Source organism: Lithobates pipiens, unplaced genomic scaffold (genome assembly GCF_037356315.1).
Source record: "Lithobates pipiens isolate NorthernLeopardFrog02 unplaced genomic scaffold, aLitPip1_a1.2 Scaffold_10, whole genome shotgun sequence".
NCBI lineage: Eukaryota > Metazoa > Chordata > Amphibia > Anura > Ranidae > Lithobates > Lithobates pipiens.
In genome coordinates this window covers 160,910,372-160,932,302 of record NW_027507686.1, presented here as the reverse complement: position 1 = coordinate 160,932,302, position 21,931 = coordinate 160,910,372, and the positions used below count along the sequence as shown (strand labels likewise).

The window sequence follows — 21,931 nt, the reverse complement described above, 5'->3', positions numbered from 1 at the left end:
ACTTCTCGCCCAACCTATAGGAAAATGACGGCCATGAGGTGGTTCAGTTATCCCGACTGGATGTATGAAGTTTTTCAGGATAATAAGCTGGTGTGCGCCCCTAGGGGGGCGCGCGGCGTGTCAGTATGACACACCACAACACAGATCTCGGTAAAGAGCCTCTGACAGAGACTCTTTACCATGTGATCAGCCGTGTCCAATAATGGCTGATCACAGTGTAAACAGGAAAAGCCATGTCTTTTTTTTTTATTTATTTAGCAAAAAATGCAGAGGTGATCAAATACCACCAAAAGAAAGCTCTATTTGTGGGAACAAGATAAGAATTTTGTTTAGGTACAGTGTAGCATGACCACGCAATTGTCATTTATAATATTTAAAAAGTGACAGTGCTGATAGCTGAAATTTGGCCTGGGCAGGAAGAGTGCAATGTGCCTGCTATTGAAGTGGTTAATGCTTGTAAAACGCCTGTCTAATTGCCCACACTAAAGCACTTTGACACCTGTCTGACACCCAAACTAACGCTATACAAACACTACAGGAGGTTTTGAAATTTAGTCAACTGTGAATAAGCCCTTAGCGGGGGCTGCTGCACAGAATGCATGAAGGTAAAAAACCTTGAGCCGTTACAAGTGTTGCCAACCTACCAGATTGGACTTTACTGACACGACACCCAAAATTTACTGGCACAGCCATGTTGTTACTGGCATTTCCAAAAGTTACATTGCAGTTTAAAACTCAAATTTCAGTTTTCTCTCCAGAGTCACAGTGACAGTCTCTCTCCACTCCAGTCCAGCACCTGGTTTGCCCTTCTCCTGTCCTGCAGACCCGCACAAGAGATTCCAGCTGCCCTGCTCGGCTCCCTTCCAATATGACCTTACACGACATGCTCAGGCACCACAACACACTGTAGCAGGCACTCGGATGGTCTCAGCTAGCTCCAGACTGGAACTACGCATGCGCAATATACGAGCAATATTTTTACTGACAACCTTTTCCTGTCACTGGCATGAGAAAAGTGCCCATTTTTTACTGGCTGTCAGTTAAAATACTGACGGTTGGTAACACTGCTTTACAACCACTTAAAGAGCCGGTTTATGCTGATGCACATGTTAACACTCCGGATTTTACTGTACAGACAGCTGTAAGGTGCAGAATGCGGTGTGGGAAACCCAGGTCTGTGTGCGTTTCCTGCACGGCATTCAAAACACACTGCACTTCTGATTTGCAGCGGGTGTGAATGTTAACTTAACACCCCAATCACTTGTTGCACTGGATCGAATGGTACAGTAGTACCATGCAAATCAGTTGATGTGCATTTTCCAAGTACTGCATGCACTACTTTTGGTGCAGTTTAAACACGATTTTAGAACAATCAAATCGCACTGCATCTGGATTGCATGTAAATTGCACAATAATGCACAGTTCATTCCTGTGCGATTCATGGACCAATCCTTAAAGTGATGTGTGTTTCATGGGGTCCTTTTGTTTTTTTCCTCTTTATTATTTTTTTCCTAACTTTATTGAGCTGTTAAAATTACATTTCATTGTTTTCTATGCACCACAGCTTAGCCGAATTCATACTGAAATCGCAGAGCATCTCGAGAAGTGTCCCCCGTCGAATAGTGCAGAACGGAGCCACACTTCAACTGATGTACCAAGCTGGAGTGACGTGACCAGGGAGCAAGCACACCTCGTAGGAGGCATCTCTCGATTGGGAGATACCATTTCACGGCCACAATTGAAACCTATACAAACAGCGGGGGGTGGGCCGGGGAGACCGTAGTTCTCACATTGTGCTTCGTTGTTGCGGGGCGGCTTTAAAGTGGTCTGATGGCCGGTTTTGTCTGTATTGCAGGGTGGGTTTGGTGTGTTGAACCGGCGGTTTTGCCTATGTGAAAGGTTGGGTTGCAACAGACAAAACCAGATCTTCAACGCACCCACAGGCCGCCCTCCAGCAGCGGCGATGCAATCTGAGAACTATGGTCTCCCCCTCTGTTTGTATAGATTTAAGTTGTGCCTGAGAAATGGTATCTCTAATCAAGAGACGCCCCCTACAATGTGTGCATGCGCCCTGGTTACAGCAGCCCAGCTGACTGGCAAATCAGCTGCTGTGCTGTCCTGTACGGTGCATCTGGGGCACTATTCAACACAACAGGCTACTGCGATATGAGGCAGTGTGATGCACAATTAATCACAACACACTGCTCCGCTATGTCACTAGCTTTATTTGAAGCGAACAAAATGTACACTTCATTCACTGGATTGTTGGGCGGCGTGCTACGCTGCCTAACATTGCAGTGTAATTCAGTGTGTGCTGCCATAAAACATAGCATGTCTGCATTTTAATACAGCGCTAGGCTACGTTGCTGTGTAAAAAGGACACGTGTGTCCCTGTTATAAGTTATAGCATGAATTGGCCCTCAGTGTAATGAGCCTTCTGGTGAGCTGCTGTCCCTTGTGGAAAGTGCACAGTGTGTATTTGAATGCTTGTCACCCAGGAGTTACATAGCACTGCGCACATAGTATTGTATGAAGTTCTGTGCTCTTCGACAGGGACGTATCCAGCTCTCTGCACCAGAAACGACCCAACCTACCTGAGGCACAGCAGTCCGCCATCCCTCCCTTCCTATACAGAGGCCAGTCACACACCCCTATACTATCTCCCCGTGTGGGGACCGCTACCACTCATTCATATCTGTACACGCTCCACCACCTTCTGCCTCTGCTATTCCTCGCGGACAGGCTCGCGTCACGTGACTGTTGCCGTACGTCATCTTCCAGAGCACTGTGTACGGCTCTATTTCCAGCGCTCTGATTGGCTGGCTGTGGGAACACAGGTCGGAGTTGCACAGCGCGCCATCCCATAGAGCGCGGGAACTTTTATTCCTGTGTGCGGACATTGGCGAGTGTCGTATTGTGTCATGTATGTGCGCAGCTAGAGGATATCGCCTGGTCTATATCGGTCTGGGGTTGGAGGATTTGTAAGGTCAGTGAGTGAACCTTATCCAGAGGTGTGTCACTGGCTGCTGGGTGTATGAGGGGCTGCATGTATTGTGTGTGTATGGGGGTCTCTCAGCACTGAGGAGGGCGGACATCTGACTGTGAGAGGTCTGGCTGTCCTCCTGCAAGTATCATAGAGAAGTGGGAATTGTACATCAGTCAGCCACAACCACTGCCAGGTTAAAGTGGAACTTTAGTCAGAAAACTAAAGCAGTACTCCACTTGTTTGCTTACCCCCCACCCCCACAGTGCCACATTTAGCACCTTTTGTGGGGGGAGCTGGTACCTGTTTTTGACCGGTACCCATCCCCTACTTCGGGGAGACCTATCCGCGGTGACATCGACCTCTTCCCCCCGCCGTTGGACCAGTTAGAAAGCAAAGCACGATATGCGCAGTAGGGAACTGGTTGGAAAGCTGAAAGTATTTTGTAGCTGCTGACTTTGTTTTTTTTTTTTTTTTTTTTTTTTTACTTTCTGCTATAATACATATCCAAAATAAATATAAAAAAAAAATTATTCATCAGTTTAGGCTGATTATATATTCTACATATTTTTGGTAAAAAAAAAAATAGGCATATATTGATTGGTTTGCACAAATCTTATTGCGTCTAAAAATTATGGGATAGATTTTGAGACATTTTATTTATTTTTTTATTGCTTTTACTAGTAACTAGTTTACTGCGATTTTTAGTGGGACTGTGACATTGTGATGGGCAAATCTGACCCCGAATGACACTTTTTGGGCACCAGTGACATTATTACACTGATCAGTGCTATAAAAATGCAGTGATCGATGTAAAAATGACACTTTCAGGGAAGGGGTTAACAGTAAGGGGCGTTCAAGGGGTTGACTATTTTCCCTCAGCGTGTTCTAACTGGGGGGGGCTGTCATGGACATCACAGAGATTGCTGTTCCCGATCACTTGTTTACAAAGGCAGATCCCCATTCTGCCTCTGTACTAGGCGATCGAGTCTCCACGAGCGCACACCTGCCATACAGGTATGGCGATTTGCGCATGAGAACCAACCTGCCACCGTATAATGGCGGCTGCTGGTCGGCAAGTGGTTAAGTCGGGGACCTTCAGTAATTAATTTTTTAAACTTTACATACCGTATATTAAATCTTTTGCCCTTGTTTTAACTTTAGGTAGTAAAACACTTTTTTTTTCTGCCAGTAAATCCCTTATACAGCCCACTTCCTGTTTCTTGTCTGGTAATAAGCCTAGACTTATCACATCATGCGTCTCTCTCTCTCTCTCTCACCAAAAAAGGGGGAGGGGTGAGTCGCAAGAGGGCCAATGAGAGCTGGAGGTGAACAGCTTCCGACTGGCAAAGATGTTTTTATTACAAATTATGTGAGCCGACTGCAGTTTCGGTCTGCACGGTTTAGGAGATATTTACTATATACGCTTGCGCCAACGTCATCGTCACATGGGCACTGAAGAAAGGGCACGTGCCGTGAGCGTCGTGTCCCACGTGGCCAGAGCCCACTGCCCTGGAAGAAAAAGGGGTGAAGATTGACACAGGGATTTTGCAGGCTTAGTTTGCAGGTAAGTGCAACATAATGGGCATACTAGCCCATTATACTTTTAACTTTGCAGAGGAAAAAAAGAGGAAGTAAAACCCATCAGGGTTTACTTCTTTAAAAATAAGTGTCTGTACTGTTTAACATCCAATAATACACTGTTTCACTCTGCACATGCTCAGTTACTCTCCATTTTTAGGCTCTGCTGAGTTTGTAGAGGCCAATGTGCTGACAGCCTTAAAGCAGAATGCCAATGAAGCTGCTTCTGTTTGATCTGCAAATGCCATAGTCATGCACGTGATCAGCTATGACACCAGCAATTTGATGATTTAACAGGTTGGTTGAGGACACAAGCAAATTTGGCAATCCCAGCATTCGAGAAATGTAACTGTTAAATCGATGGGTTTAGTTCTGCTTTATGATTTACTGCTGCTCAGGGGCTCTGGACTTCAGCAATATGGCAGCCTCCAGCAAGAAGACACGGGAGCAATACTGGAGGCAATTTACAGCATACATATGTAGAATGTAAGTTCCTTACTGAAGAACATTATATTTTCTCCAGTCATCTTTCAGGACGGCACACCTGAGATGAAGAGTCCCATCTGACAGGAAACACAATCAACAACAAGGTTTAAAAGGCCACTCCCTTCGCTCTGTCCCTCAGTTATTGATTGTGCTTCCCACAGGATGACAGCAAAACCTTTCTTTTTTGTTTTCTTTGCTTGAAAGGCTAAGGTCTGGGACTGAGGTCTCCCCCCTGGAATTTTCAGATTCAAGGAGTCAGTGGGGGCTGTAGTATCTGACTGAGCCTTGCTCATTCCATGGGGGATCATGCCCATATTACATATCTTTTTCTCAGGCAGGGCAATTAGAGGTTAAATACCTGGATTTCCTCTTCCCTCTCTGAGATGCTGATGGCAGTGGGCACGGTGAGAGTCCCCACAGCCTCAGGGACCTGGTATCCTGCTCTCCCCTCCTACCTGACTGTGGCAGATAGTCAGGAGAGGCCACTGGCATTGTCCTTGATGGTCCTCTGTTTGCCCCTGCAGATGCAGCCTCTGATGGTAGGGAGCCAGGCATGCCGCGGTGTGTGCGGCGTCCTTCGGGCCAAAATGCGCATGTCCGGAAGTGGATGGCGCGCTGGTGGGATGTACTTTCCGCCGGCTTCAGGCTTAGCAAGATGACGGCGTGGCAGAGGCTGAGGACAAGCATAAAAGCCGGTACAGAGTGGAGGTCCACGGTCCAGCGTCCCCCTGAAGCATTCAAGAAGCGATCTTGCCAGGGTGGCCGATCAGCAGAAAGGAATGGAGGAGGATGGACCTAAACTGAGACAACAGAGATCACCACAGGGGGTGAGTGACTTGGCCGGTGGGGGGGAAGAAACTTTGGGGTGGCCCTTGTTGTTCTCCCCCCCCCCCAGAATACCCGATAGGTAGAGGGCTGACACACAGTTTTTCCCTTGTGTTTTTCAGAGATGGTCCTGCTCAGGGGTCAGCCACTAGGTCTAAAAAAGCCACAACTAAATCTAAACGTTGTGGTAATTGTAATGATAAACTCCCACCAGATCACGCTAAGCCCTTTTTCTTCAGAAGCATTTATAGGCTAGCAGGGAAAGAGTCTGCACAGACTATGAAGAAATGTCGGGCACTCCAGGCGGAGATTCTAGCGACCCTTCAGTCATTTAAAGCTTCAGTTGAATTGCGAGATAAACCCAGGGATAGGGTCTCCTCCATTAGGGAAAGTTCGCAGTTGCAGGATGGGGCCTTCACAGGCTTTACTGAGGGTTTACTGAGGGGTCTCAGGGACTGAACCACTATTCGGATGAGGAAGAGGTGGAGGCCTCAGGCCAATCCTCTTATGAAGAGGGAGAGGATGCAGACTTAGTCAGTCTGATGCTAGACCAGGGGGTCATCTCTTTCCAACTGAGGACATGGACTGTCTCCTCCATGCTATCTATACCTCTGAGGGTATTCAGTTCCCTGCTACGCAGGTATCGGCACAAGATAAGCTGTGCAGGGGGCTAGGAAAGCCAGAGGCAAAACCCTTTCCAGTACACCAGTCTCTTAAAGATATTATTCTAAGAGAGTGGAAGGATCCAGAACGCAAGGTTTTGAAATTAAAAGCCTGGAATTGTAGATGTCCGTTTTAAAACAGAGGAGGGGGAAAATTTTATATTTATATATATATATAAAAATTTTAAATCCCTCGTCTGGACGCATCATTAGCACAAGTGTTCAAACGTTCGGATCTCTCCTTTTTAAGATTCCGGAAACTTCTGGGATCAGATGGACAAGATATCAGTTTTGTTATGCAGAGCATGGGAGGCCAATGCTACAGGTATGGCTCCAGCAGTGGCTTCCGCTTGTGTCGCCATGAACACAGAGGCCTGGGTCAGTAGGTTACTGGACCATGTGGCACGCGATAATAAATCCAAGGAAGTGTCAGATTGCTTGGAAGTTATTGGCAAGGTGGTAGCCTACCTGGCAGACGTAGCGATCAAAACGGTTAGAACTGCCAAATCAGTAGCTCTTCTAAACTCTGCTAGAAGATCGCTTTGGGTAAAAACCTGGGATGGTGATTTTACTAATTAATTACATCTTTGTGGGTTGCCATTGAAGGCTCCTTGCTCTTCGGGGCAAGCTTGGAACAAGTCCTATCCCGATCTTCAGACAAGGGGAAAAAATTCCCAGCAAAACCCAAACGAGATGGAGGGAAGAACTTTTTTCGAGGCCCCCAGGCAAAAGACTGCTTCAAAGGCAAGAGGGAGCCTAGGAAGAAGTGGGGGCTTGGTAGGAGCAAAGGGAAAGGGGGAATCCTGTTTCCTGAGTCTGTGTCCTTTAACAAGGAGTCCAAATGACGCCAACCTAAGGGTTGGTGGAAGGCTCTCGTGGTTCCTTCCCCAATGGGAGGGTATCACACAGAGTCCTTACATTCTCAGTCTGGTAAAGGAAGGTTACAGACTGGAGTTCTTGTCCACCCCTCCTTCAAACTTTACACTTGCTCATCTCCCCAGAGATCTAAGGGCAAGGGGTCTGTTGGAGAATATCAGAGTTCTGGCGGAAAAAGAAGTCATTGCTCATGTTCCTGCAGGTGAGATTGGCTGGGGGTTTTATTCCCACATTTTTGTGGTACCAAAACCCTCAGGCAAATTTCGACCGATTATAAACCTAAGGAAACTAAACCGGTATTGTGCAAAAATTTCCGGATGGAGAGCATTTACACAGCCAGAAGACACCTCCAAGAAGGCGCCTTCATGATCTCGTTAGACCTAAAGGATGCTTATTTGCATATCCCCATTGCAAAAGTGCAGGGGGCCATGGCCACTCTTCAACAGAGAGGGGGGGCCTCTTTAAGGACCATCATGAGTATTCTGGGTCTGATGTAATCTTGCATCCCTGTGGTCCACTGGGCCCAGTTCCACTTACAGGGATTTCTTCTCTTCTCCTGGGATGGGAGAAGAGTCCCTGGACATAAGTGTCTCTTGAGGGAGGTAAAGAACTCCCTGGACTGGTGGCTCATTCCATCCAACCTGTCGGCAGGTGGGACCTGGAACCAGCAGGATCCACTAAATGTAATTACGGACGCAAGTGCCTGGGGCTGGGGACCTCATCTAGGAGATCTTTTCACCCAGGGTCCTTGGGTTCGAGAACAGACAGTGGCTTCCTCCAATTTCAGAGAACTGCTAGCGGTTGGAAAAGCTTTGAGCTTTTCAGGGATCAAATTCGGAGTCGAGAGGTCCAAATTTTCTCAGACAGCGCAGTAACTGTGTCCTATCTAAATCACCAGGGTGGAACAAGGTCCAGCAAGTTAATGAAGCTGACTCAAGAAATCCTGGGAGAAGCTGAGGATACAGTTCTCTCAATCTTGGCAGCTCACATAAGAGGGTCCCTCAATTTGCGGGCAGACTTTCTCAGCAGGCAACTCATTCACCAAGGGGAGTGGGAGTTGAGCAACAAAGTATTCTCCCTAGTTTGCCAATGTTTTGGCAAGCCGGAGATAGACCTGTTCGCCTCCAAGAAAAACAGGAAGGTAGAAAGGTTCTTCTCTCTGGACAGGGAACAGGGCTCCTGTGGAGTAGATGCGTTGGCTCAAAGATGGGATTTTGCCCTAGCTTATGCATTCCTTCCCCTGGTGCTTATTCCCCGGGTGCTACAGAAGCAATCCGTCAGATGGGTGCCTCATTCTGATTGCACCCCGGTGGCCGAGACGTGCATGGTTCTCCACTCTGAAGAGATGGTTGGTGGCTCCTCCATTCCATCTCCCATACAGGGACCAGTTTTAGACCCAGATCCTGGCTTTCTTTCCCTGACGGCCTGGTGTTTGAAAGGGAAATCTTAAAACGTAAGGGCTGTTCTGAAAAAGTGATTGATACACTTTTGTCCAGCAGAAAGCCAGTCAATGGACAAATCTATGCTAAGGTCTGGAGGGTCTTCTCTCACTGGGCTCAGTCTAGAGAAGATTCTCCAAATAATTCCAGTGGTCCTGGACTTTCTCCAGGACGGGGTTGACAAGGGTTTAGCTGTTAATACCCTCAGAGTGCAGGTGGCAGCCTTGTCGGTTTTTCTGGATTGTAAACTGGCCCTTAACCCGCTCATAAGGAGATTTTTTTACAGCTAGGGAGAGAGTTACCCCGGTGAAAATCAACAAGTTTCCGCCATGGGATTTATCCTTAGTATTAGATGCCCTAACTAAGGGACCTTTTGAGCCGCTGGCTGAAATTTCAGTTTGTTTTCTTTCCCTTAAGATGGCTTTCCTTCTGGTGATTGCGACAGCCAGAAGAGTCGGCGACCTGCAGGCTCTGACAATTAAAGAGCCCTCTCTGTTAGTCTTAGAGAATAGGGTAATCCTCAGGCAGGATCCTTTATATTTGCCTAAAGTGACCTCGGATTTTCATAGGTCACAAGAGATTGAGCTTGCTTCCTTTTTGTCAGAATCCAAAAAATGAGAAGGAACAAAAATTTCATTAGATGTTAGAAGATGTCTATTATTTAGAGAGAGTGAGTGAGTTTAGAAGGTCAAACCATTTGCTAATTAGTTTTTCGGGACAGAAGAAGGGTCTCCAAGCTTCCAAGCCAATGATAGCCAGGTGGATTAAGCAGGCTATCACGGTGGCCTATGAGCATTTGGGCAAGCTGGTCCCAGCTCACTTAAAAGCTCATTCAACTAGATCTTTGGCGGCCTCCTGGGCAGAGGGGGCAGGTGCTTCAATTGATCAAATCTGCAGAGCAGCTACGTGGACGAGCCAGAATACCTTCCTGAAGCACTACAGAGTGGAGCTGTTGTCCGCTCAGGATTTGGCATACCGGTAATGGGTTTTCTAGGAAATCTTCTCTAGCCCTATTGGTGTATTTGTTTCACAGATTGTACCCTCTGGCACCGGTGTGGTTTTTTTTTCTTGGCCATAACTGAGGGACAGAGGGAAGGGAGGGGCCTTTTATACTTTGTTGATTGTGTTTCCTGTCAGGTGGGACTCGTCATCTCAGATGTGTCTTCCTGGAAGATTTCCTAGAAAACCCGTTACCGGTAAGTGTAACTGGTAATTTTTTATCAAGTCGATATAAGTAAAGTTCCCATGCAGCGCTAAAAGAACAATAAATCCAAAAAGGGAGAATTGAGAAAGACGCTTCTGATGATATCGGATTGGATGAAACATGTCAGGCGGGTAGACACTAGCACGCTGAGAGCCGTGTCTGTGTGTACATCATGTTTGTTTTCCTGTATTGAAATGTAAGTTACTACAATATATTGTTTTATATACCGTCACTATTTGCTGCCTTATTCTCTTGTTGGGTGATACTGACTTCCTGGTTGGATGATACATATACAGTATCTCACAAAAGTGAGTACACCCCTTGTATTTTTGTAAATATTTTATTATATCTTTCCCTTAACGTCTTTTCAGGTCAGCACCTAGAGAGAGAGAGAGAGAGAGGGGCTCCACCTACTTGTCAGGACATCTACCTCCACCAAACTTCTTTAAAAGGAGGCTCCTTCCCACTTATCACCAGTTTTCGTGTTTCCTCCAGAGGGAACACTTGGGGTTGTTAGGAGCTCTCAGGGTGCTGTCCTGGGAGGCAAGGCTCCCTACTACAAATTATTAATATATTTTTTTTTTCTTGCCTGAGAGAGCTAGTTCCTCCCATCTCCACAGGCTGATGTAGAGCCAGATGGATGGGCTCCTTCTCCATCGTCTTTGGGAAGGGCAGTCGTAGGTACTGCTTCCGCCGGAAGTGAGGTAACCGGAAGGGAGTGGCATCCTGCAAGCAGGCGCAGGATGACATTTCCGCATGAAGGGGGGGGGGGGGGGAAATAGGTCTGGTGCCTATATTACCAGTTCCAGAACCAGTGTTTTTGCCACAAGCATCAGCATTAACTCAGATCCGCAGCAAGTGGGACAGGCACCCAAAAAGACCAAGGTAAAGAGCAGACTGGATGCTCTGCTCTATTTTACTGTGGGGTCTCTCTAGCTCTCTTCTCCCTAGTTTTTAGAGGAGTTTGAGTGTTTCCCCCTGGTGGCAGGGGCCTGTCTGGGCACATGGGTCTGGTTTTTTTTCCCTCACTGTGCACCTGTGGTGAGCATCTTGAATGGTTTCAGGCTGACTCAAAAGGATGGGTTGTCATTTTCCTTTTTTTTTTTTTTCCTTGATCATGGCAGGCCAAGAACTCTGACCCAGGGATTAAAAAGAAATGTCCTTCATGCAAAACTAAGTTCAGTGTTAGGCTCACTGTTAGTCCCAGTAGTGGAGGCGGAAGTGGGTCCTCTGAACCAGGAAGGGCTTTCCCCCTCACATTCTAAAGAAGAATCAGATGAGAATGAGGACGAGCTGGAGAATATGCCTTCCAAATACAAGTTGTCTTTGGCTCATGTAGATGGCCTCTTGAGGGCAATTTTATGCTACTTTGGGCCTAGAGGAAGAGAGTAAATGATTGTCTTTGCGTGACAGGATGTATGTAGGACTCAGCAAGCCCAAGATGCGTACTTTTCCAGTCCACGCACTATTTTCTGAAACAATCAAGAAAGAATGGACTGATCCTGAAAGAAATCCTTTCTTCTCAAGGGCTCATAAGAGAAGGTTCCCATTCGATGAAGACCCAGCGGCTCTCTGGAATAAGGTTCCAAAACTCGATGCAGCCTTTTCTCAAGTGTCAAGATCAACCGATCTAGCATTTGAGGATATTAGCATTTGAGGACATTATTCATGGGGTCTTTAAAAGACCCCATGAATAAAAAGATGGATCAACAACTTGGCAATTCATCATGGGCAAGCTCAAGCCAGCAATAACAACTACTTGCGTCTCCAGAAATATAGAGTATTGCGTGAATCAGCTTAAAGCTCATATAATAACTGATAATAACTGAGCAAGAAATCCTTGATTCCTCTTCAATCCTGTCAGCAGCTGTAGCCTATCAGGATGACGTCCAAAGCCGCAGCCCTTACTAATTCAGTCAGAAAGGCTCTGTGGTTAAAGACCTGGCCGGGGGACGCGGCATCTAAAAACAAATTATACGGGGTCCCATTCCTGGGGGATTTGTTGTTCGGCCGATTTGGATTCAGTTCTTGACAGTACTGTAGATAAAAAGAAATCTTTTCCTGTCAAGAAGAAACAGCCAGGCAAACAATTTTTATTTTTTTTGTCCTCAAAGGGCTGAGGAATAAAACAAGCCTCAAGAGAAAAAGAAAAGTTGGTCAGAATAGAGGGGAAAAGGCAAAGGAAATGTCCTTTTCCATCCTCCTGCGTCAAGCAGTAAGACACAATGACAGCTGGTTACAAGTGGGAGGAAGACTTCAAAGTTTTCTCCCCTATTGGGCAAGCATAACGGAAAACAAGTACATTTTGTGCATGCTGGCCCAAGGTTACAGAATAGAATTTTAGGATTTCCCCCAGAAAGGTACTTTATAACAAACCTACAAAGTGATGCAACAAAATCCCTTGCCATGAAGAACCTGTTAAAGGATCTGATAAATCAGGGGGTTGTGACTCATATTCCACAGGGGGAGCATTATCAGGTATTCTATTCCCATATATTCCAGATAAAGAAGCCCTCCGGAAGTTTTCGATTAATCCTCAACTTGCAATCGCTGAGCAGATCAGTCCTATACAAGAGGTATTGTATGGACTCAATCTTCACGTCAGAGACCTATTGACAAACAAATGATTCATGGCATCAATTGACCTTCGAGATGCCTATCTGCATATCCCTATAGCCCTTCAGTCTCAGAAATTCCTAAGGATGGCGATAAACATGGGGAACAAGGTTCTGCACCTACAATTCAAGGCCCTCCCCGTCTGCCTTTCTTCTGCCCCCCAAATATTTACAAAGATGATGGCAGGAGCTTTCGCACCTCTCAACCTGCAGGGGATCGCTGTAACTCTGTACCTGGATGACCTGATCTTCTTTGCCCCTTCCAGGGAGAAATTGTTAGAGGGCCTCGGAAAAGCCTGCAGTCATCTAGGAGCCTTGGGTTGGATCGTAAATGTGCAAAAGTCGAATTTCAATCCAGCACAAGAAGTAGAATTTCTGGGGTATTAAATCAGTTCAGTGCAGCAGTTTTTTTTTTCTTCCAGAAGAGAAAGAGGTCAAATCCCAAAATGTTGTGGCCTTGCTACAGACAAATCAGGAATTATCAGTCAGACGAGTCATGTCAGCCCTAGGAACACTAACCTCGACCATGCCAGCCATTCAATGGGCAAGGTTACATTTCAGACCTCTTCAGTTTCCTCATGAGAGCATGGAACCACAGGACAGAATCTCTGGAGGCAAAGATCAAAATTCCCATCAAAGTTAAGCGATCGCATGGTTTACCACTGTTCTGCAGATGGCAGTCAGACCATCTTGGCAGCTGCCTCTCCGGCAAGACTTACTTCTGCAAGGTCCGATATATCATCGGAAAGTGGCCGGTCTAAAGCCCCATACACACTATTTTCTGATGATTTTTGTCTTCAGATTTACCAAAACATGTCGTGCAAAGTCCTGCCTGATTGCATAGACATTGAAACTCCTAAGGTTTGTCCTCATATTGTATGGTTTTTTAAATCTGAAGGAAAAAATCAGCAGAAAATCTGATGTGTATATGGGGCTTAAGCCTCACCCCCTGGTATCTGAGGAGCAGTTGTGAAGAAACAAAGGTCTGTCACAAGCTTTTGGTAACTACCTTACTTTCCAGTAGAAAAACAGTAACCAGAAAAATCTATGCTAAATATTGGAAAGTCTACAACTCCTGGTATTGTTCGACAAATAGAATGGTAGAATATATGGTGTAAATTTTAGGAGAATTGATGAGCTGCATGCCCTGTTGGTTAAAAAACCCTTTTAATCCATCTACACGGATAGGATTATACTAAAAACCGATCTGGGGTTTTTGCCAATAGTGTCAGCCCACAACAGGTCGCAGGAGATCATCTTACCAACCTTTTGCTTAAACCCTTTAGGGGAGAAAGAGAGCCAATTCCACAATTTGGATGTAAGAAGGACTTTATTACATTTATCTTGAAGTAACAAGAATTTCGGTCTTCAGACTCTCTGTTCTTTTTTCTGGAAAAAAGAAGAGCCACCAAGCATCAAAGGGGTCAGTGGCTAGATGGCTTAAATCCGCTATTCTGGCAGCCTACTCTCCCCCGCTGAGAATTAAAGCACATTCTACCTATGATTGGCAGCAGCGGGAGACAACGGCTCCCACTGCTGTGTCTAAGCCAATGAGAAGGGAGAAAGCCTCTGCTCTTGGGCATAGCACTAAATCGAGATCTGGCTCCGGTATGTATGGGGGGGGGGGGGGGAGGGGGCGCGCTGCATGCAGAACATTTTTTGCCATAATGCAGAGAATACAGTGCCTTGCGAAAGTATTCGCCCCCCTTGAACTTTTCAACCTTTTGCCACATTTCAGGCTTCAAACATAAAGATATAAAAAAAATTTTTTGTGAAGAATCATCAACAAGTGGGACACAATTGTGAAGTGGAACGAAATCTATTGGATTTTTGAAGATTTTTAACTAATAAAAAAAATGAAAAGTGGGGCGTGCAAAATTATTCGGCCCCCTTGCGTTAATACTTTGTAGAGACACCTTTTGCTGCGATTACAGCTGCACGTCGCGTGGGGTATGTCATCAGTTTTGCACATCGAGAGACTGAAATTCTTGCCCATTCTTCCTTGCAAAACAGCTCAAGCTCAGTGAGGTTGGATGGAGAGCGTTTGTGAACAGCAGTTTTCAGCTCTTTCCACAGATTCTCGATTGGATTCAGGTCTGGACTTTGACTTGGCCATTCTAACACCTGGATACATTTATTTGTGAACCATTCCTTTGTAGATTTTGCTGTATGTTTGGGATCATTGACTTGTTGGAAGATAAATCTCCGTCCCAGTTTCAGGTCTTTTGCAGACTCCAACAGGTTTTCATCCAGAATGGTCCTGTATTTGGCTGCATCCATCTTCCCTCAATTTTAACCATCTTCCCTGTCCCTGCTGAAGAAAAGCAGGCCCAAACCATGATGCTGCCACCACCATGTTTGACAGTGGGGATGGTGTGTTGAGGGTAATGAGCTGTGTTGCTTTTACGCCAAACATATCGTTTTGCATTGTGGGCAAAAAGTTTGATTTTGGTTTCATCTGACCAGAGCACCTTCTTCCACATGTTTGGTGTGTCTCCCAGGTGGCTTGTGGCAAACTTTAGACGAGACTTTTTATGGATATCTTTGAGAAATGGCTTTCTTCTTGCCACTCTTCCATAAAGGCCAGATTTGTGCAGTGTACGACTGATTGTTGTCCTATGGACAGACTCTCCCACCTCAGCTGTAGTTCTCTGCAGTTCATCCAGAGTGATCATGGGCCTCTTGGCTGCATCTCTGATCAGTCTTCTCCTTGTCTGAGCTGAAAGTTTAGAGGGACGGCCAGGTCTTGGTAGATTTGCAGTGGTCTGATACTCCTTCCATTTCAAAATGATCGCTTGCACAGTGCTCCTTGGGATGTTTAAAGCTTGGTAAATCTTTTTGTATCCAAATCCGGCTTTACAACTTCTCCACAACAGTATTACGGACCTGCCTGGTGTGTTCCTTGGTCTTCATGATGCTCTCTGCGCTTTCAACAGAACCCTGAGACTATCACAGAGCAGGTGCATTTATACAGAGACTTGATTACACAAGGTGGATTCTATTTATCACCATCAGTCATTTAGGACAACATTGGATCATTCAGAGATCCTCGCTGAACTTCTGGAGTGAGTTTGCTGCGCTGAAAGTAAAGGGGCTGAATAATTTTGCACGCACCACTTTTCAGTTTATTTGCTAAAAAAGTTTTAAATATCCAATAGATTTCGTTCCACTTCAAAATTGTGTCCCACTTGTTGGTGATTCTTCAGAACAAAAAATTAAAATTTTATATCTTTATGTTTGAAGCCTGAAATGTGGCAAAAGGTTGAAAAGTTCAAGGGGGCCGAATACTTTCGCAAGGCACTGTATATGAAAGTGGAAAACCTGCTTTTAGAACCACTTCAATTTGGAGGGATTTCCTCTCACTTCCTGAGAGGACATAAAAGGAAATCTCCACAGTGGTTCAAAGATGGCAAAAAAAAAAAAAGCAACATGACAGGGGTTTTGTCTATAGTTCCACTTTTCAAAAGATCTTCTACTGGGGGCTTGCTATCGGATATCACAGCATACCTGCAGAGGTGCAGAGTGGAGTCCATGCCTCCATGGGTCAGGGCTGTTTTGGTGACAAAAGGGGAATTTGCTCAATATTAGGTGGGTGGTCGTAAAATGATGGGTTACTGGTATATGTATGGGTCGTGTCTGTGTTGTCCTTGTCCAGATAACTGGGATCAGAATAAAGCGTACTTCCAGCTGACACCTTCCTCTCATCTGACTGCAACACTGCAATGGCATCTCAGAAAGGAGAGCACAGGTGTAAGGCTGACCATACACCAGGGCTCGACAAATCCCAGGCGCCAGGTCGCCATTGCGACTAGAAATTGTGCCCTGGTGCCTGGGCTTTTGTCAGTGACAGGTGCCTTTGTTACAGGGCGGACTGTTGGGTCTTGGCCAGGAAAGTAGAGGTGCCTGGTAGGCCCACCAGACAGAGCACTGTCTGGTAATGTGATTAGCGGCAGTAGTGGGGATGGGGCAGGAAGAGCGGCGCAGCAGCCGCTGACATGGCGAGAGGTGCAGCCTCCCTTATCCACACTCTGTTGGCAGAGCAGCGCCGCAGTGTGTGAAACTGTATGGAGAGAGGAGCTGTCAAAATTGAGGTTGGATGTCGGAGGTGGGCAGGACCCAGCTATCCAACACCAGCCAATAGGATGGGATCTTGGTGGGCCGCTACCTGTATGTGGCCCGCCCCTTTCTTAATCAGCCCAATCATTGGCTGGATAGCTGATGGATCCTGACCACCTCCGACATCACGCTGAATTTGTCAGTTCCTCCCTCTCCATACAGTTTCACACACCGGTGCTGCAGAGAGCATTTAGTTTCACATAGTTGCACTATCGGCTGTGAAACCTGCCCGTGCCAGTGCCAATTAGTGCCACCTGTCAGTGCTGCCTATCAGTGGCACCTCATTGGTGTCCATCAGTTCCACCCTTAACCACTTTAAGACCGGACCATTTTGCTGGTAAATGACCAGAGGTCTTTTTACACTTTGGCACTGCGCTGCTTTAACTGGTAATTGCGCGGTCATGCAATGTTGTACCGAAACAAAATTTGCGTCCTTTTCTTCCCACAAATAGAGCTTTCTTTTGATGGTATTTGATTGCCTCTGCGATTTTTATTTTTTGCGATATAAACGTAAAAAGACCGCAAATTTTGAAAAAAAATGATATTTTCTACTTTTTGTTATTAGAAAAATCCAATAAACTCAATTTTAGTCATACATTTAGGCCAAAATGTATTCAGCCACATGTCTTTGGTAAAAAAAAAGTCAATAATTGTATATTTATTGGTTTGCGCAAAAGTTGTCACATCTACAAACTAAGGTACGTTTTCTGGAATTTACGCAGCTTTTATTTTATGACTGCCTATCTCATTTCTTGAGGTGCTAAAATGGCAGGGCAGTACAAAACCCCCCCAAATGACCCCATTTTGGAAAGTAGACCCCCTAAGGAAATTGATAAGAGGCATGTTGAGCCCATTGAATATTTTATTTTTTTGCCTCAAGCGATTGAATAATGACAAAAAAAAAATTTTTTTTTTTTTTTTACACAAAGTTGTCACTAAATGATATATTGCTCACACATGCTATGGGCATATGTGAAATGACACCCCAAAAAAAATTCTGCTGCTTCTCCTGAGTACGGGGATACCACATATGTGGGACTTTTTGGGAGCCTAGCCGCGTACGGGGCCCCGAAAACCAAGCACCGCCTTCAGGCTTTCTAAGGTCGTAAATTTTTGAGTTCACTTCTCACTACCTATTACAGTTTTGAAGGCCATAAAATGCCAAGATGGCACAAAACCCCCACAAATGACCCCATTTTAGAAAGTAGACACCCCAAGCTATTTGCTGAGAGGCATGTTGAGTTCATGGAATATTTTATATTTTGCCACAAGTTGCGGGAAAATTACAAACTTTTTTTTTTTTTTTTTTTTTTTCACAAAGTTGTCACTAAATGATATATTGCTCATGCATGCCATGGGCATATGTGAAATAACACCCCAAAATAAATTCTGCTGCTTCTCCTGAGTACGGGGATACCACATATGTGGGACTTTTTGGGAGTCTAGCTGCGTACGGGGCCCCGAAAACCAAGCACCGCCTTCAGGCTTTCTAAGGGCGTAAATATTTGACTTCACTCCTCACTACCTATTACAGTTTTGAAGGCCATAAAATGCCAAGATGGCACAAAACCCCCACAAATGACCCCATTTTAGAAAGTAGACACCCCAAGCTATTTGCTGAGAGGCATGTTGAGTTCATGGAATATTTTATATTTTGCCACAAGTTGCGGGAAAATTACAAACTTTTTTTTTTTTTTTTTTTTTTTCACAAAGTTGTCACTAAATGATATATTGCTCACGCATACCATGGGCATATGTGAAATGACACCCCAAAATAAATTCTGCTGCTTCTCCTGAGTACGGGGATACCACATATGTGGGACTTTTTGGGAGCCTAGCCGCGTACGGGGCCCCGAAAACCAAGCACCGCCTTCAGGCTTTCTAAGGGCGTTACAGTTTTGAAGGCCATAAAATGCCAAGATGGCACAAACCCCCCCCCCAAATGACCCCATTTTGGAAAGTAGACACCCCTAAATTTAGGGGTACACTAGTGAGACTAGGTAATAAATGGCGGGTGCCCTGAAACTATAAAAAAATAACTAACCAACCAGCGTCACCTGTAACAGTTATATGGTGATCACTGGTGAAAGGGTTAACTAGGGGGCAATCAGGGGGCTTTATGCGGTAGTATATGGGGGTCCCTGGCGCTATAAAAAGCTGCGGCGAACCTAAATACCTAACTGCCGTCACCTGTGACACTAATACAGCGATCAGAAAAACGATCGCTTATTAGGCTGGGTTCACACTGGAGCGATGCGGGAACGCCACGAATGCGCGGCGGGTTCCCGCATCGCATGCCTCCCGGCGGCAGTTCACACTGCCCTATGCGAACTGCTGGGAGTGTCAGTGAAATGTTAATGACACCCCCAGATCAGTTCGCATATCGCAGTGCGATCTGCAAACTTGGATCGCATGGTGTGAACACCCATGCGATCCGATTCTGCTGCGGACCAAAAAAAGGGTCCCGTGCGAGTTTGCGGCGGGTGCGGCGGGTGCGACACGAATTCAGCCATACTATCTGTATAGCTGAACTCGAATCGCACAGAGATCGGATGTGATTTGCACTGCAGTGCGGTGCAAATCACATCCGTTCTCATAAACCGCTGCAATGTGAACCCAGCCTTAGTGACACTGGCGACGGGGGGTGATCACGGGGTTAAACCTTTATTGGGGGGGTTAGGGGGGTACCTTAGAACTAAAGGGGGCTAACCCTAACTGCCCTAACAGTTATTAGTCACAAATGACACCCGCCGGGTGATCAGGGGGTTAAACCTTTATTAGGTAATAAATGGCGGGTGCCCTGAAACTATAAAAAAATAACTAACCAACCAGCGTCACCTGTAACAGTTATATGGTGATCACTGGTGAAAGGGTTAACTAGGGGGCAATCAGGGGGCTTTATGCGGTAGTATATGGGGGTCCCTGGTGCTATAAAAAGCTGCGGCGAACCTAAATACCTACCTGCCTAACTAGCGTCACCTGTGACACTAATACGGCGATCAGAAAAATGATCGCTTATTAGGCTGGGTTCACACTGGAGCGATGCGGGAACGCCACGAATGCGCGGCGGGTTCCCGCATCGCATGCCTCCCGGCGGCAGTTCACACTGCCCTATGCGAACTGCTGGGAGTGTCAGTGAAATGTTACTGACACCCCCAGATCAGTTTGCATATCGCAGTGCGATCTGCAAACTCGGATCGCATGGCGTGAACACCCATGCGATCCGATTCTGCTGCGGGCCAAAAAAAGGGTCCCGTGCGAATTTGCGGCGGGTGCGGCGGGTGTGGCGGGTGCGGCGAATGGCTGAACTCGAATCGCACAGAGATCGGATGTGATTTGCACTGCAGTGCGGTGCGAATCACATTCGTTCTCATAAACCGCTGCAATGTGAACCCAGCCTTAGTGACACTGGCGACGGGGGGTGATCACGGGGTTAAACCTTTATTGGGGGGGTTAGGGGGGTACATTAGAACTAAAGGGGGCTAACCCTAACTGCCCTAACAGTTATTACAGTCACAAATGACACCAATGCAAAAAAAAAAAAAAAAAAAATGACATTGGTGTCACTGTGACTGGGGGGCAGGGGTAATTGGGGGGGTGATCGGGGGGTAAAGGGGGGGTGTGAGTGTGCCTGGCATGTTCTACTGTTTGTGTAGAGTGTTGGTGCAACTCACCGATCCGTTCTCCTCCGTGTCGGAACGAAAAATACCGACACGGAGGAGAGAATACATCACTTCCTCTCCTCACAGGAGAGGAAGTGATGTCACGAAGGATTTTCATTCGTCGGGAGCGATCGCGAGGGGGTGGCCATGAATGAATGGCCGTCCCCTCGTCCGGGATCGCTCCCGCACGAAAACCGACCGCCGCAGGCACCGGGCGGGGGCCCGATCGGGCCCCCGACCCGCGGGAAGGCAGGGACGTACATGTACGCCCTTATGCCTGCCCGTGCCATGCTGTCGACGTACATCGTCGTGCGGCGGTCGGCAACTGGTTAATGCCGCTTCATCAGTGCCCATTAGTGCAGCCTATCGGAGCACTTCAGTGAAGGAGAAAAAAACGTATTTTCAAAATCTTTCAACAAAACAAAAGATGATTTTTTATTTTTTATTTTTATTTAATTTTTTAGATTTTTTTTTTTTAAATATTGTTCTTTTTCAGCTTAGCATCAGGCATGAGCAATTCTTACTGCCCGATGCCCCAGACATGCAGTTCTGGGCACTGGGCAGAGGATTTAAAAAAAAAATGGAAACTATACAATCTTTCACATCTGTCATCAGCCTGCCTGATTTGATACAGATTGAACAGATTGTTTAGGCTTTTCCTCCTATGACATTCATTTGGTAAATCTAAAGGAAGATTATACAATCACATTGTATAGTGTATGGCCAGCTTAAACTGTATCTGTGGTCAAAATGTAAAAAAAATCATTTAATTTCCACCTCATTTCAATTATTTTTTAACCTACTTCTATTATTCTGAATGATCTTGAAGTTTGTAAACTTCGATTGTGAAGATCCCACACATTTACTTCCTGGAATTATTCTGTAACTTGTATTCACTGTCTTGTCGGTAGCACTGCTGTATCACACAGATCACAGAGCCTGTCTTCTGAACCACAAATGCTGAGAGGAGGTGCCTCACCTAGAAATTAAAAGTAAAGCAGAGGAAAAATTACAAAGCATATGGGGAATTCAGGAAGTGGTGGAAAGAGATGGCCCTGCCCCAAAGCACCCCCCATGTTGAGGGCATGAGGCCTGGTATGGTACAGGGCATGCTCAGATAGGGGCCTGGTATGGATTTTGGGGATCCCCTTGCCAATTTTTTTGGCGTGGGGTGCACGGAGCAGCCCTGACTCTCTTCTGGGGTCCCCCATGGACACTTCTGGCTCCTCCTGTCCTTATAGTGACCCAAAAGCAAGCTGCAGTGTGTAATATACAGTGCCCCTATAGCAAGGTAAAAAACATCTGACTTTAAAACCACTCACTTCCTGCCCAGGACTACATGTCCCATGAGGCATTGCTCCTCACACAGTCATATGTTCTCAGGCACTTACTGACATGGATGGTGTACTGAGCTGTATGTGTGCTGCACTGTATTTCTTGATATGTGAACAAAGAATGCATTCTGTATGCAGGCTGACCAAT

The 21,931-nt window shown here is 46.1% G+C and overlaps 1 protein-coding gene across 1 annotated transcript in view; it reads left to right on the top strand.

Annotated features, from left to right (window-relative positions):
• Positions 1–2,818: 2,818 nt before the first annotated feature.
• Positions 2,819–21,931, top strand: part of POLA2 (DNA polymerase alpha 2, accessory subunit) — a 164,547-nt gene continuing 145,434 nt past the window's right edge. The window contains exon 1 of the mRNA XM_077458701.1: positions 2,819–2,986. The gene's annotated coding sequence lies outside the window, so the exon portion shown is untranslated. The remainder of the gene's footprint in view (positions 2,987–21,931) is intronic.